Raw genomic sequence first — 11,477 nt, forward strand, 5'->3', positions numbered from 1 at the left:
TTTCCTTGAGCTAAGAAGGAGGAAAGGAAGAGAGAGATGGAATAGGCCCTATCTGCATTAAGCGGATGGATCTGATCAAGAGTCCAATGCTTCAGTGGAACTGTTAGCGAGAGGAAGTGTACTAAACTCTGTGTTCAACACCTTTTGGCTTCTCATTAAACAGTGTTTCAACTCTGAACTCACCTGTCTGAAGACAAAACCTATCAAAGTGTTGGCAGGAGAAGAAACGTAGGGTGGAAGAGATGGCCAAGTCCTTCAAGTCCAATGATTCAGACACAGCTCTTTAATGCTATCGATCCCCAGCAATCAATGTATTTTTTTTCAATAAGCGAGTCTCGTATTACACTCCCCCCGCTCCCCCAAATGAAATTAGCAAGCCATTAAGAGCTTGTTTTTGTGTCCCTGCTGTTTCCTGGTTTTCTTTTTTAAAAAAGGGATTTTCCTCCACCTCCTTCTCCCCACCCCCCGCTACTAAAATACAAATCGGGAAGCAGAGATGGCAAGCTGATTTCTTCACAATTAATAAAAGGGTGCCAGCCCACTGCTTTTATGGAGATTCACAATTGCATTCCTATTTTGTTGAATTGAGATTTAATTTCCCTGATCCAATTCCTCTTTGATGACTAACTCACTGAAGCAGGGTGTCCCCAGTGCTACCAGGAATCTGACTCAGTCTTTAGGACCCACCCTTCAAATATCCAAACCATTCTCACATACATTCTACGTATCTACCAATACCACGATCACTATTACTATTATAGTTATTATTGTCTCATACCCCTTTCAGAGTCACACCTGGAGAGTTTCCGGTACTCTACCAGTCTCTACAATGGGAGGAAAAGTCAAGCAGAGGCCTACCCATTCCATTCCTAGCTTGGCCAATGGCTAGCGAGTGGAAGGCAATCTGCTACAAGTTAAAACTCCCCTGCGCTGGGCAGTGGCGGCACGGGAGAGAGTCAAGGGAGGAGACTCAAGTTGACTGTGCGGAAGGAGGCAACCATCAACCACTTCCGTATTTTTACCAAGAAAACTCTATGGATCCACTACCAGACGATTGCAGATGGAGGTGGGACATTCTGGGAGAGATGTGTTCATGGAGCCGACATCATAAGACAAGACAGAGGTCTTCCCAAAGCTCGTGCTCTACCCCCACTCTGAGAGTCCTGTGTTCCTTCAAGCTCTTCCTTTAAGTTTCTTTAAGTTCCTTTAATGGCATGGATATCCCAAGACCTACAGTGGACCCGACTCAGGCTCTGGATGGAATTGCATGAGGAGATGTCTCTCTCCTAAAGAGGCAGAGTCTGCCCTTGTTTTAGTATTTTGAAAAACAAAGAGACCAAAAAACTCAGAAGGAAAATTCTATTCCCAGCATCCTGTCCCCTGAATAGAGCCTAATCTCCATTCAGTCTAGGAAGCCAAAAACAAAAATGTAATTCTGGAAAGGGCTTTGGAGTGGATGTTGTATTGTTATATCAAGCCTCAAGGTAGGGAGTTGGACTAGAGGACCTTTAGACTGTTAGCTTGTTGTGGGAAGGAAATGTGTCTGCCAATTCTGGCCTCAGTTACCTCATCTGTAAAATGGGGATAGAGACTGTGAGCTCCATGGGGGACAGGGATCGTGTCCAACCCAATTTGCTTGTATCCACCCCAGCATTTAGTACAGTGCCTGGCACATAGCGCTCAACAAATGCCATGATTGTTATTATTATTATCACTAACCCTGTTGTACTGTATTCTCCCAAGCACTTTGTACAGTGCTCTGCACACAGTTAGAGCTCAATAAATATGATTGATTGAGTGACCTCGCAAGATCCTGCATATTGACGGTGCAATGCCAGTTGTATATGGGAGACATCATTTTCCTTACTTCCTGCCCGAAAGGAGATGGCCTATCTTCTATCTTCTACTGTTACTCGTCTGCTCAACTGTATATATTTATTACCCTATTTATTTTGTTAATGAAATGTACATCGCCTTGATTCTATTTAGTTGCCATTGTTTTTACGAGATGTTCTTCCCCTTGACTCTATTTATTGCCATTGTTCTTGTCTGTCCGTCTCCCCCGATTAGACTGTAAGCCCGTCCAACGGCAGGGACTGTCTCTATCTGTTGCCGACTTGTTCAATCCAAGCGCTTAGTACAGTGCTCTGCACATAGTAAGCGCTCAATAAATACTATTGAATGAAAATAAATACTATTGAATGAATACCTCCATTAGAGAATTTAAAGGACTTTTTGATGTCTGTGAAACTTCATCAGTGGGCTGTTGAAAAAGAGATATAAGAAGGCAATCCCAATGATTGCCTTCCCCTTCCCAACCAGAGCAGGATGGGGAAAAGGGTCAGATGTGCAATTCCGAGCAATTAAAAGCAACATAAAGAGCAAAAGAGCAATACAAGATGGGTTGGAGAAGCAGTGTGGCTTAGCAGATAGAGCACAGGTCTGGGAGACAGAAGGACCAGGTTCTAATCTTGGCTCCGCCACATGTCTGCTGTATGACCTTGGGTAACTCACTTCACTGGTCATCAGTTACCGCATCTGACAATGCACCCTAATTATTTTGTTAATGAAATGTACATCGCCTCGATTCTATTTAGTTGCCATTGTTTTTACGGGATGTTCTTCCCCTCGACTCTATAGATTGCCATCGTTCTCGTCTGCCCGTCTCCCCCGATTAGACCGTAAGCCCGTCAAACGGCAGGGACTGTCTCTATCTGTTGCCGACTTGTTCATTCCAAGCGCTTAGTACAGTGCTCTGCACATAGTAAGCGCTCAATAAATACTATTGAATGAATGAATGAATGAATGGAGATGAAGAGTGTGAGTCGCATGTGGGGCAGGGACTGTGTCCAACCTGAGTAACTTGTATCTACCCCAGTGTTTAGAACAGAGCTTGACACATAGTAAGGGCTTAACAAGTACCATAATGATTAGGGTAGTTTAGCCAAACTAGCCCGAGTTCCGGGACATTTGTTTATTTTTCTAAAATTGTTTGGGACCTCTTAAAAAAAACAAAAAAGCTGGGGCTAAGTGGCCAAACTGGAACATATGGTCAGTCTACTCGGTGAGGAAGAGAGCAGGACAGTCGAAGAACTCTCTCCCCAGCAGACTTAGCTTTCTGTCCTAGAAAGCAGTGGAAATTAGCTCCTGCTCTTCAGCCACCATTCCTATTCCCAGTTTGGCTGTCTTCCCCCAATCTCTACCTCCATGCCAAATATCCAACCTTCCTTCCTGAAGTAATCCTTAGACTTTGTTTTACTCTGGTAATAATAATAATAATGATAATGGTATTTGTTAAGAGCTTACTCTGTGCCAGGCACTGTACTAAGCGCTGGGCTGGCCACAAGCAAATTAGGTTGGACACAGTCCCTGTCCCACATGGGGCTCATGGTCTCAATCCCCATTTTACAGAAGATGTAACTGAGGCACAGAGAAGTGAAGTGACTTTCCCAAGGTAACACAGCAGACAAATGGTGGAGCCGGGATTAGAGTCCAACACCATCTGACTCCCAGGTCTATGTTCTATTCGCTGCACCATGCTACTTCTAGTAAAGCGTTTACTCTGTGCCACACCCTGTACTGAGCACCAGGGTAGATTCATTCATTCAATTGTATTTATTGAATGCTTACTGTGTGTAGAGCTTTGTACTAAGCACTTGGGAAACTACAGTCCAAAAATAAACAGTGACATTCCCTGCCCACAGTGAGCTCACAGTCTACAAGTCGGGGAGGCAGACATCAATACAAATAAATAAAATTACAGATTTGTACATAAGTACTTTGGGGCTGGGAGCAGGGAAGAGCAAAGGGATAAATAAAATGGCAGATATGTACATAAATGCTTTGGGGCTGCGAGGGGAGAAAAAGAAAGGGAGCAAGTCAGGGCAACTGAGAAGGCAGTGGGGGATGGGGAAAAGTGGAGCTTAGACCGGGAAGGCGTCTTGGAGGAGATGTGCCTTCAATAAGGCTTTGAAGCGAGGGAGAAAGGTTGTCTGTCGGATTAGGGGAGGAAGGCGTTCGAGGACAGAGGCAGAACTAGGGGTCGTTGGCTAGACAGGCGAGATGGGGACATAGTAAGAAGGTTGGCACTAGAGGGGCGAAGTGTGTGCTGAGTTGTAGGTGGAGAGAAACGAGGACAATCAGGGTAGACCCAGTCCCTGTCCCATGTGGAGAACACAGTCTAAGTAGGAGAGAGGAGAGGCATGTTTTATGGTACTTGTTAAGTGCTTACTCTGTGCCAGGCACTGTACTGAATGCCTGGGTAGACACTAGACAGTCAGGTGGACACAGTCCCACTCCCTTTTGGAGATCACAGGAGAGAGAAGAGGCTTTTTAAGTGGAATTTGTTAAGCATTTACTTAAGTGCCAGAAAATGTACTGAGCGATGGAGTAGATACAAGACAATAAATTGTCCAAGGTCACACAGCAGACAAGTAGCAGAGGTGGGATTAGAAGCCAGATCCTCTCAGGCCTATCTTTTTCTACTAGTCCACACTGCTTAACAGATAGATTCCCCCTTCTCAAACGACTCAGGTGCTCTCTAGGGCTACGAACAGAAAACCGGTATTTACTCAGCACGGAGACTTCAATAGAAGCAGTAGTGGTATAATGGAATCTTAAAACCAGCTCTGGGAATAAACACAGTATCCTTGATCTTGTACTTGTTCTTAATCAATAGCCAAGGTTTCCCATCCCTGAAACACCGCTACACTTCCCTCAGCAAATCCCCTGTGATCATACCAGCCTCGGGTCCTTCCTGGAAGCCAACTGTCATGGCGGTCACAAATTCTCTGATATAATTCCCCTTCAGAAGCTTTGCAGGCTGCTCCCTTACGTCTCAGCTTCAGGGTTTTTATTAGCTGTTCTAGCTACCGCCTCCTGCCAATTCCTCCCTTGCTCCAGCTGATGCCGCCAGGTTAGTAATTGACAACCTATGAAAAATAGCTTCCCCTCTGGAGAAGGTCCAGAGGAGCGAGCAGATTGCTAGTTCTGGAACTTTCTGGAAACATTTGGTAATTTCCATCTATTTATGTAAAGGGCTTAGCCTGGACTGTCACAGGAGCAAAGAGTTACCCTCACCTGTTCAGCTTTCGAGAAGCAGCATGGCCTAGTGGAAAAAGCCCGGAGCTGGGAGTCAGAAGGACCTGGGTACTAATCCTGGCTCTGCCACTTGTCTGCTGTGTGACCTTGGGCAAGTCATTTCACTTCTCCGTGCCTCAGTTGCCTCATCTGTAAAATGGAGATTAAGATTGTGAGCCCCATGTGGGCCATGGGCTGTGTCCAAATAGCACGATTATTAAAGAAGATATCGTCCCGTGTCTGTCTCCCCCTCTATACTGAAAGCTCGTTGTGGGCAGAAAATCTCTCCCAGCTGTTTTGTACTCTCCCAAAGGCTTAGTACAGTGCTCTGCACACAATAAGCACTCAATAAATACGATTGATTGATCATCTTGTACCAATCCCAGTGTTTAGCACATAGTAAGTGCTAAACAAATACCATAAAAAAAGGGAGAGGTAACCTTCACTTGATTACCTCAGCTCTCAGAGGTTGGAAGGAGTCAGAGGTGGAGCCAAGTTGTTGGTTTCATCTTCTTCCCCCTGCAGGCTGGCATCAATCGCTGGCCCGGCCCAGGGAACACCAGGAATTTTTCTCAACCTCCCTGCAGTGCCACATTCTAATAATAATAATATTTCTTAAGCACTTACTTGGTATCAAGCAACGTACATCTCCTTCAAGAGGCCTTTCCTGAGATAAGCCCTCCTTTCCTCTTCTCCCTCTCCCTTTTGTCATTCCCCTTCCTGGTCCCACAGCACTCATATACATATCTGTAATTGTATTTGTTTATATTAATGTCTGTCTCCCCTTCTAAACTGTAAGCTCACTGTGGACAGGGAACGCGTCTGTTATATTGTTCTCTCCCAAGCACTTAATGTTGGTATTTGTTAAGCGCTTACTATGTGCTGAGCATTGTTCTAAGCGCTGGGGTAGACATAGGGGAATCAGGTTGTCCCACGTGGGGCTCACAGTCTTAATCCCCATTTTACAGATGAGGGAACTGAGGCACAGAGAAGTTAAGTGACTTGCCCACAGTCACACAGCTGACAAGTGGCAGAGCTGGGATTCGAACTCATGAGCCCTGACTCCAAAGCCCGTGCTCTTTCCACTGAGCCACGCTGCTTCTCATACAGTGCTTCTGCTTAAGCATAAGTGCTTATAAGTGCTTCTCACTTAATACAGTGCTCAGTAAATGTGATTGACAGACTGACTAATCGCCGGAGTAGATACAAGATAATAAAATCCTACGTGGAGCTCACAGTCCAAAAAGGAGGGAAAACAGGAATGGCATCCTCATTTTGCATATGAAAACATTCAGACACAGAGAGTTGAGTGACTTGCCCAAGGTGACGCAGCAGAGAAGTGGCAGAGCCGTGAATAGAACCCAAGTCGCCTGATTCCCAGGCCCATGCTCTTTCCGCTAAGCCATTCTGCTTCTCTTCTTCTCTTCCTCCTTATCCTCTGTCACTGCTGTTTCAGGAGTTTCCCTGAGATTTACAGGGCTCCAGGCCCAGTTCAGAAGTCCCCCAATCTCCTGACCCCTGAGCCCGTGAAAACAAAGCATATGCTCGCCTTCCCGGCACCTGATCCTCCCCTCCAGCCTGGGGATCCTCTGGGGGCGAGGTGGGGGATCGGAGCTCCCAGCAGCTGTGGCAGCTATTTAAATCCCGTTCCACTGTGCAGGCAGCGGCGGTGGCTTTGGCTCAGCTGGCCTAAACTGGGATGACACTGCGACCGCTCCTCCTTGGCCTGGGGTGGAGGAGGCAGCAACTGGTAGCTTCAGGCCAGGAAGCGACACGGGAAATACGAATCTATGCGTTAAATAGCGGCCGTGACCCCAGATTCAGTGAGGGCGAGAGGATGCCCTGCAATGGTGGCTATAGAGGAGGCATCACAGCAGGGCAAGTGAAGAACACTTTTACCTTCATTCTCTGTTTCCTTCTTTCCTCTTCTCCCCTCCATCTCCTTCTTCACCCTTTGGTCCTCCTTTTACCCCCTCTTGTCTCCCTCCTCCCTCTTTGCCCCACCCTATTAATATTCCATTCCTTCCTATCCACAGTGCGCTGCTCTGTTATACTGTTCTCTCCCAAGCACTTAGTACAGGGCTCTGCACACATTAAGAGCTCAGTAAATATAAGTAATTGATCCTCAGTCCCAGATTCTCCCTCATGCTCAAAATTAAAAGTTGGTATCCTGCTATGGTTCCTTCTTTTGCGCCCACTGAACTGTTTGAAGAGCATACAGTTCTTTCGGATTCTTCTGTCTTTTGGACTTTGTTCGGTTGTGGCCTTCATACAAGTCATGAACTTCCTAAAAGTTCAGGATCTCTCTCCTTTTACCTGTTGGATCCAGGAACACCAGCACCTAGTGCTCATTTCCATCGACATTTTCATTCATGTTTACACCTTGAGCTGATTTCTCCTGTTTATAAGAATCCAATCACAGAAGGCATTCAACCTTCAGAATTCCTTCACTTTTGGTTCTTAGGTACCACCCCAAAACAATCCAAGAAGCTGTTTAGCAATCCCGAGCCAGCTATATTATTTTTCCAGCAGAAAACCGAGCCATTCCCTATCCTGTCTCAAAGCAGGTTGGTCCATTTGATTCTCCCTTCACCACTTACTGGATATCGTCAAACTGTTCACGTGGCTCTTTTTTCAGCCTGAGAACATGTGTATCTTTGATGTACAAGGCAACATCAATTCTCTAATCTCTCTGCCTCTTCTTCATGAACCATTTAGTTTCAGCCGTCCAGTCATGAAAGCAGCAGTTTCTCCCTCGCGGTTATTCTGATTGCACCTTTACTGTGCTCACAGGTTCTTTGAACTGGCATAGAGATAGTTCATACAGTCACAGAGCGAACATGGCCTCCACCACTTACCTGCTGTTTGACCTTGAGCAAGTCACTTAATTCCTCTGTGCCTCAGTTCCCTCATCTGCAAAATAGGGATTCAAACCTGTTTATTTTTTTAAATGAAAGCTTTTAAGCAATTGCTATGTGCCAGGAACTCTTCTAAGCACTGGGGTAGATACAAGCTAATCGGTTTGGACAGAGTCCACGCCCACATAATAATTAATAATTATATTTGTTAAGCGATTACTCTGTGCCAGGCACTGTACTAAGCTCTGGGGCATTGAGCTGAGACCCACAGTCTTAATCCCCATTTTACAGATGAGGTAACTGAGGCGTGGCCAAGTGAAGTGACATGCCCAAAGTCACACAGCACACAAATGGTGGAGTCGGGATTAGAACCCAGGTCCTTCTGACTTCCAGGCCCTGTCTCTATCCCCTACTCATGCTGCTTCTCCCTCCCCGTTCTACCTACACTTTAGATGTGAGTCCCGTGTGGAACTCGATTATCTTGGAACTACACTAGTGCTTAGTACAAGTGTTTGGCACATAATAAGTGCTTAACAAATACCACGATTTTTTTTTATTATTCTACTTATCATCATATTTTCTTTCCACTCTCTCTCTTTTTATCTCCTGTTTCAGCCTCAGTAAAACTTTTCAAATCTTCCTTGGAGTTAAAGAAAAACTTCAGTGTCTAAAATAATAATAGTAATAATAATAATTTTTAAAATAGTACATTTTTAAGCACTTATTATAAGTCAAACACTGTACTAAACCCTGGGGTTGTTATAAAATAATCAGATTGGACCTAATCCTTGTCCACATGCGGCTCACAGTCTAAATAGGAGAGAAAGCAGATATTTAATCCCCACTTTGCAAATGAAGAAACCAAGACATAGTGCAAGAATCTGCAATTGGGAGAGAATGCCTTAAAAACTTCTAACAACCTAAAAGGGGTAGATGTCAGGCACATTAACAACACCTCGCTCAGCCACATCCCCAAGGGACACAGCAGGAACAGAAATTAGTTAATAAACGAAAGTTTGAACAAGTCATAACCAATAAGAGTCAGTAAATCAGAGTCTTGCCCAAGGTCACACAGCAGGCAAGTGATACTCGTAGAGTATTGAGTATCTTCTATAGGCCTTCATTTCTCCAGGATTAGAGTCCAGGATAACTGACTCCTTGATACCTGCCTATGCTCTTTCCCCTAGTCCACACTGCTTCTAACGTGGACTCCGTTGTCATCTTCCTCGTACTTTGCCCGGAGGGGATAAATTCAGATAAAAAAGGACTCCAACTCCTATGTTGAGGCCCTAGAATCACTCTTTCAATTCAGTTCCCCTCTCTGCAGGTTGCTCCTTTCATTCCATCGTATTTCACTCGTGTGTATTGAGCACTTACTCTGTGCAGAGCACTGTACTAAGCACTAAGATCCAGGCTCTAAAAGTGCTGAAGGTATAATCTCTCGTCCACAGCCCCACTGCTTTAATGTGTTGCAGCTGCCTAGCGTCCTCCTCATTGGTATCAATAATATTTATTGGCAGATACTGTGGTATTTGTTAAGTATTTCCTATGAGCCAGACACTGTACTAAGCAGTGGCGTGCATTCAAGCCAAACAGGTTGTACAGAGTCCCTGTCCCATGTGGGACTCAGAGTCTCAATCCCCATTTTACAGATGAGGTAAATGAGGCCCAGAGACGCTTCGCAGTTTTGCCCCCGCAGCCTCCCGGGTACTACCTCTGGAGTTTTCAAGATCTTCTCCTAATTTGCTGTTGGAAACTCACCCTCGAGCCTCTCCCTAAACATCGGTCCTTTCCGAGTGAATCACAACCCAGGAAGACCCCGGTGGACTGAGAGAGATTTAGAGGGATCTCCTTTTCCTGCTTGCTCAAGCCCTTCATTAATAGATGCATGAGAACTCCAGATCTGAGCGGGGAGGGAGGGGAGTTTCCACCTCCTTCTAGAATCTCCTGCCTGCTATTAGCCAACTTCCTTTGCAATGGACACTGTCTCTTTCTCTAGGATGGCTTCCTAGAGTTTACTTTAAATTAAGATTACACTAAGATTTGTATAAATAATATATTGTAGCATATTTATATTGTTCAATAACCTTAGTAGGCTCTTTTCCCCCCCTGGCACGGTTCCTCCATAGGAAGATAAAAACAGTGACATATGGTGAAGAAGGAGGATTTTAATAATAATGATGGTATTTGTTAAGCACTTACTATGTTCCAGGTACTGTACTAAGCACTGACCCACAGCTGTCCACCCTATACCCCTTACCTGGCTTTCTCCATACCCCCAATTTCTGATCCCTAAAGATGGACTTACCCCAAAGTCTAAAGGGAATTTTGTAGGTGCTAAAGACAGGCCAGAGAATAGGATTGCATGGGCCTGGGAGTCAGAGGATGTGGGTTCTAATCCTGGCTCCGTCACTTGTCTGCTGTGTGACCTCGGGCAAGCTATTTACTATCTCTGTGCCTCGGTTACCTCGTCTGTAAAATGGGGATTAAGACTGCGAGCCCCATGTGGGACAACCTGTTTGCCTTGTATCTACCCCGGTGCTTAGAACAGTGCCTGACACAAAGTAAGTGCTTAACAAATACCATAATTATTATTATAGTCTCTAACTCCCTGGATGTAGAGAAGGCAGTGGCTGGAAAGATCAAGAGAGAGACCTGGTGGTTGACTGTCTTGTCTCTAACTAGTCTTTCATCAGACTTCAGGTTCTGCTTATAGCCAGACGAATTAGCGACAGACGACTGTTTCGAAGAGGGGAAAAAAAGTACTGCTCTGTGTCTTAGTTGGGAAGCTTAGTCGATTGCAGGTATCAATTAACAATGGGACATTGGAGCATCTGTTCCAGGACTGTCGCTGCTAAGAGCTTGAAGGCAGTTGTTCAGTTGCGTAAGACTTTTCTGTGACGGGCTGAACCCTTAATGGATGCTCTTTTTCTTTGGTCAAGCCATTATTATTAGTGGTAATAGTGGTTACAAGTAGTAGTAATAGTAGTATTATTAGTAATAGTAATAGTAGTAATTACTATTATTAGTAGTAATAATGATAACAAAGATAATTGTGATATTTGTTACGCCAGGCAGTTTACTAAGTGCTGGGATGGGTACAAGCAAATTGGGTTGAACAGTGTCCCTGTCCTACATAGGGCTCACGGTCTTAATCACCACTTGACAGATGAGATAACTGAGGCACAGAGAAGTTGTGACTCACCCAAGGTCACCCAGCAGACATGCGGCAGAGCTGGATTAGAACCCACGTCCTCTGACTCCCAAGGCCTCTGACTCCCAAGCCCGTGCTCTTTCCACTAAGCCACGCTGCTTCATGAAGGAGCAAATAAGAGCAGTCCAGAAAGGAGTGGGAGAAGAGGAGAGGAGGGCTTAGTCAGGGAAGGCTTCTTGGAGGAGTTGTGCCTTCCATAAGGTTTTGAAGCGGGGGAGACCAATGATCTGTCTGATATGAGGAGGGAGGGCATTCCAGGCCAGAGGTAGGATGTGGGCACGAGGTCGGTGGTGGGATAGATGAGATCGAGGTCCAATGAGAAGGGT

At 45.3% G+C, this 11,477-nt stretch overlaps 1 non-coding gene across 1 annotated transcript; it reads left to right on the plus strand.

The window, feature by feature from the left end:
- The first annotated feature begins 777 nt into the window (after nucleotides 1–777).
- LOC114811610 lies at nucleotides 778–915 on the plus strand. The gene has a single exon (XR_003759306.1). It is a non-coding gene; the product is annotated as a small nucleolar RNA SNORA7 (small nucleolar RNA).
- Nucleotides 916–11,477: the final 10,562 nt, after the last annotated feature.

Source organism: Ornithorhynchus anatinus, chromosome 4 (assembly GCF_004115215.2).
Source record: "Ornithorhynchus anatinus isolate Pmale09 chromosome 4, mOrnAna1.pri.v4, whole genome shotgun sequence".
Lineage (NCBI taxonomy): Eukaryota > Metazoa > Chordata > Mammalia > Monotremata > Ornithorhynchidae > Ornithorhynchus > Ornithorhynchus anatinus.